The following is a 6,000-nucleotide window of genomic DNA, read 5'->3' as shown; positions in this document are numbered from 1 at the left end:
TAAAAAAAAAAACTCCCAAGGGTGGCTTCATGATGAGTTTTGGTGGGAATTTTTCCAAGAAAAAAATTCAACTAATGATATTAATTGATTGGTTGAATTATTTGAAGTATTCTAATGTGATTTTCAATGAGAAATTTTAAGAATTGCGGTTTCTAGAGCAGATTTTGGCATTTTTAAAAAATTAAAAAAACTCCCAAGGGTGGGATCATGATGATTTTTGTGGGAATTTTTCCAAGAAAATAATTCAACTAATGATATTAATTGATTGGTAGAATTATTTGAAGTATTCTAATGTGATTTTCATTGAGAAATTTTAAGAATTGCGGTTTCTAGAGCAGATTTTGGCATTTTTAAAAATTAAAAAAAAACTCCCAAGGGTGGGATCATGATGATTTTTGTGGGAATTTTTCCAAGAAAATAATTCAACTAATGATATTAATTGATTGGTAGAATTATTTGAAGTATTCTAATGTGATTTTCATTGAGAAATTTTAAGAATTGCGGTTTCTAGAGCAGATTTTGGCATTTTTAAAAAATTAAAAAAAAAACTCCCAAGGGTGGGATCATGATGATTTTTGTGGGAATTTTTCCAAGAAAATAATTCAACTAATGATATTAATTGATTGGCAGAATTATTTGAAGTATTCTAATGTGATTTTCATTGAGAAATTTTAAGAATTGCGGTTTCTAGAGCAGATTTTGGCATTTTTAAAAAATTAAAAAAAAACTCCCAAGGGTGGGATCATAATGATTTTTGTGGGAATTTTTCCAAGAAAAAATTCAACTAATGATATTAATTGATTGGTAGAATTATTTGAAGTATTCTAATGTGATTTTCATTGAGAAATTTTAAGAATTGCGGTTTTTAGAGCAGATTTTGGCATTTTTAAAAAATTAAAAAAAAAAACTCCCAAGGGTGGGTTCATGATGAGTTTTGGTGGGAATTTTTCCAAGAAAATAATTCAACTAATGATATTAATTGATTGGTAGAATTATTTGAAGTATTCTAATGTGATTTTCATTGAGAAATTTTAAGAATTGCGGCTTCTAGAGCAGATTTTGGCATTTTTAAAAAATTAAAAGAAACTCCCAAGGGTGGGATCATGATGATTTTTGGTGGGAATTTTTCCAAGAAAAAAAATCAACTAATGATATTAATTGATTGGTTGAATTATTTGAAGTATTCTAATGTGATTTTCAATGAGAAATTTTAAGAATTGCGGTTTCTAGAGCAGATTTTGGCATTTTTAAAAAATTAAAAAAACTCCCAAGGGTGGGATCATGATGATTTTTGTGGGAATTTTTCCAAGAAAATAATTCAACTAATGATATTAATTGATTGGTAGAATTATTTGAAGTATTCTAATGTGATTTTCATTGAGAAATTTTAAGAATTGCGGTTTCTAGAGCAGATTTTGGCATTTTTAAAAAATTAAAAAAAACTCCCAAGGGTGGGATCATGATGATTTTTGTGGGAATTTTTCCAAGAAAATAATTCAACTAATGATATTAATTGATTGGCAGAATTATTTGAAGTATTCTAATGTGAGTTTCATTGAGAAATTTTAAGAATTGCGGTTTCTAGAGCAGATTTTGGCATTTTTAAAAAATTTAAAAATCTCCCAAGGGTGGGATCATGATGAGTTTTGGTGGGAATTTTTCCAAGAAAAAAATTCAACTAATGATATTAATTGATTGGTAGAATTATTTGAAGTATTCTAATGTGATTTTCATTGAGAAATTTTAAGAATTGCGGTTTCTAGAGCAGATTTTGGCATTTTTAAAAAATTAAAAAAAAACTCCCAAGGGTGGGATCATGATGATTTTTGTGGGAATTTTTCCAAGAAAATAATTCAACTAATGATATTAATTGATTGGTAGAATTATTTGAAGTATTCTAATGTGATTTTCATTGAGAAATTTTAAGAATTGCGGTTTCTAGAGCAGATTTTGGCATTTTTAAAAATTAAAAAAAAAAACTCCCAAGGGTGGGATCATGATGATTTTTGTGGGAATTTTTCCAAGAAAATAATTCAACTAATGATATTAATTGATTGGTAGAATTATTTGAAGTATTCTAATGTGATTTTCATTGAGAAATTTTAAGAATTGCGGTTTCTAGAGCAGATTTTGGCATTTTTAAAAAATTAAAAAAAAACTCCCAAGGGTGGGATCATAATGATTTTTGTGGGAATTTTTCCAAGAAAATAATTCAACTAATGATATTAATTGATTGGTAGAATTATTTGAAGTATTCTAATGTGATTTTCATTGAGAAATTTTAAGAATTGCGGTTTTTAGAGCAGATTTTGGCATTTTTAAAAAATTAAAAAAAAAAACTCCCAAGGGTGGGTTCATGATGAGTTTTGGTGGGAATTTTTCCAAGAAAAAAATTCAACTAATGATATTAATTGATTGGTAGAATTATTTGAAGTATTCTAATGTGATTTTCATTGAGAAATTTTAAGAATTGCGGTTTCTAGAGCAGATTTTGGCATTTTTAAAAAATTAAAAAAAACTCCCAAGGGTGGGATCATGATGAGTTTTGGTGGGAATTTTTCCAAGAAAAAGATTCAACTAATGATATTAATTGATTGGTAGAATTATTTGAAGTATTCTAATCTGATTTTCATTGAGAAATTTTAAGAATTGCGGTTTTTAGAGCAGATTTTGGCATTTTTAAAAAATTAAAAAAAAACTCCCAAGGGTGGGATCATGATGATTTTTGTGGGAATTTTTCCAAGAAAATAATTCAACTAATGATATTAATTGATTGGTAGAATTATTTGAAGTATTGTAATGTGATTTTCATTGAGAAATTTTAAGAATTGCGGCTTCTAGAGCAGATTTTGGCATTTTTAAAAAATTAAAAAAAAAACTCCCAAGGGTGGGATCATGATGATTTTTGGTGGGAATTTTTCCAAGAAAAAAATTCAACTAATGATATTAATTGATTGGTAGAATTATTTGAAGTATTCTAATGTGATTTTCATTGAGAAATTTTAAGAATTGCGGTTTTTAGAGCAGATTTTGGCATTTTTAAAAAATTAAAAAACTTCCAAGGGTGGGATCATGATGAGTTTTGGTGGGAATTTTTCCAAGAAAAAAATTCAACTAATGATATTAATTGATTGGTAGAATTATTTGAAGTATTCTAATGTGATTTTCATTGAGAAATTTTAAGAATTGCGGTTTCTAGAGCAGATTTTGGCATTTTTAAAAATTAAAAAAAACCTCCCAAGGGTGGGATCATGATGATTTTTGTGGGAATTTTTCCAAGAAAAAAATTCAACTAATGATATTAATTGATTGGTAGAATTATTTGAAGTATTCTAATGTGATTTTCATTGAGAAATTTTAAGAATTGCGGTTTCTAGAGCAGATTTTGGCATTTTTAAAAAATTAAAAAAAAACTCCCAAGGGTGGGATCATGATGAGTTTTGGTGGGAATTTTTCCAAGAAAAAAATTCAACTAATGATATTAATTGATTGGTAGAATTATTTGAAGTATTCTAATGTGATTTTCATTGAGAAATTTTAAGAATTGCGGTTTCTAGAGCAGATTTTGGCATTTTTAAAAATTAAAAAAAAAAACTCCCAAGGGTGGGATCATGATGATTTTTGTGGGAATTTTTCCAAGAAAATAATTCAACTAATGATATTAATTGATTGATAGAATTATTTGAAGTATTCTAATGTGATTTTCATTGAGAAATTTTAAGAATTGCGGTTTCTAGAGCAGATTTTGGCATTTTTAAAAAATTAAAAAAAACCTCCCAAGGGTGGGATCATGATGATTTTTGTGGGAATTTTTCCAAGAAAAAAATTCAACTAATGATATTAATTGATTGGTAGAATTATTTGAAGTATTCTGATGTGATTTTCATTGAGAAATTTTAAGAATTGCGGTTTCTAGAGCAGATTTTAGCATTTTTAAAAAATAAAAAAAAAACTCCCAAGGGTGGGATCATGATGATTTTTGTGGGAATTTTTCCAAGAAAATAATTCAACTAATGATATTAATTGATTGGTAGATTTATTTGAAGTATTCTAATGTGATTTTCATTGAGAAATTTTAAGAATTGCGGTTTTTAGAGCAGATTTTGGCATTTTTAAAAAATTAAAAAAAACTCCCAAGGGTGGGATCATGATGATTTTTGTGGGAATTTTTCCAAGAAAATAATTCAACTAATGATATTAATTGATTGGTAGAATTATTTGAAGTATTCTAATGTGATTTTCATTGAGAAGTTTTAAGAATTGCGGCTTCTAGAGCAGATTTTGGCATTTTTAAAAAATAAAAAAAAACTCCCAAGGGTGGGATCATGATGATTTTTGTGGGAATTTTTCCAAGAAAATAATTCAACTAATGATATTAATTGATTGGTAGAATTATTTGAAGTATTCTAATGTGATTTTCATTGAGAAGTTTTAAGAATTGCGGCTTCTAGAGCAGATTTTGGCATTTTTAAAAAATTAAAAAAAAACTCCCAAGGGTGGGATCATGATGATTTTTGGTGGGAATTTTTCCAAGAAAAAAATTCAACTAATGATATTAATTGATTGGTAGAATTACTTGAAGTATTCTAATGTGATTTTAATTGAGAAATTTTAAGAATTGCGGTTTCTAGAGCAGATTTTGGCATTTTTAAAAAATTAAAAAAAACCTTCCAAGGGTGGGGTCATGATGATTTTTGGTGGGAATTTTTCCAAGAAAATAATTCAACTAATGATATTAATTGATTGGTAGAATTATATGAAGTATTCTAATGTGATTTTCATTGAGAAATTTTAAGAATTGCGGCTTCTAGAGCAGATTTTGGCATTTTTAAAAAATTAAAAAAAACTCCCAAGGGCGGGATCATGATGATTTTTGTGGGAATTTTTCCAAGAAAATAATTCAACTAATGATATTAATTGATTGCTAGAATTATATGAAGTATTCTAATGTGATTTTCATTGAGAAGTTTTAATAATTGCGGCTTCTAGAGCAGATTTTGGCATTTTTAAAAAATTAAAAAAAACTCCCAAGGGTGGGATCATGATGATTTTTGGTGGGAATTTTTCCAAGAAAAAAATTCAACTAATGATATTAATTGATTGGTAGAATTATTTGAAGTATTCTAATGTGATTTTCATTGAGAAATTTTAAGAATTGCGGTTTTTAGAGCAGATTTTGGCATTTTTAAAAAATTAAAAAACTCCCAAGGGTGGGATCATGTTGAGTTTTGGTGGGAATTTTTCCAAGAAAAAAATTCAACTAATGATATTAATTGATTGGTAGAAATATTTGAAGTATTTTAATGTGATTTTCATTGAGAAATTTTAAGAATTGCGGTTTCTAGAGCAGATTTTGGCATTTTTAAAAAATTAAAAAAAACCTTTCCAGGGTGGGGTCATGATGATTTTTGGTGGGAATTTTTTAAGAAAATAATTCAACTAATGATATTAATTGATTGGTAGAATTATTTGAAGTATTCTAATGTGATTTTCATTGAGAAATTTTAAGAATTGCGGTTTCTAGAGCAGATTTTGGCATTTTTAAAAAATTAAAAAAAAACTCCCAAAAGTGGGATCATGATGATTTTTGTGGGAATTTTTCCAAGAAAATAATTCAACTAATGATATTAATTGATTGGTAGAATTATTTGAAGTAGTCTAATGTGATTTTCATTGAGAAATTTTAAGAATTGCGGTTTTTAGAGCAGATTTTGGCATTTTTAAAAAATTAAAAAAAACTCCCAAGGGTGGGATCATGATGATTTTTGTGGGAATTTTTCCAAGAAAATAATTCAACTAATGATATTAATTGATTGGTAGAATTATTTGAAGTATTCTAATGTGATTTTCATTGAGAAATTTTAAGAATTGCGGTTTCTAGAGCAGATTTTGGCATTTTTAAAAAATTAAAAAAAAACTCCCAAGGGTGGGATCATGATGATTTTTGTGGGAATTTTTCCAAGAAAATAATTCAACTAATGATATTAATTGATTGGTAGA

The sequence above is a fragment of the Phlebotomus papatasi genome, unplaced genomic scaffold (assembly GCF_024763615.1).
Source record: "Phlebotomus papatasi isolate M1 unplaced genomic scaffold, Ppap_2.1 HiC_scaffold_18, whole genome shotgun sequence".
NCBI classification, from domain to species: Eukaryota; Metazoa; Arthropoda; class Insecta; order Diptera; family Psychodidae; genus Phlebotomus; species Phlebotomus papatasi.
This window is presented reverse-complemented; position numbering follows the sequence as displayed.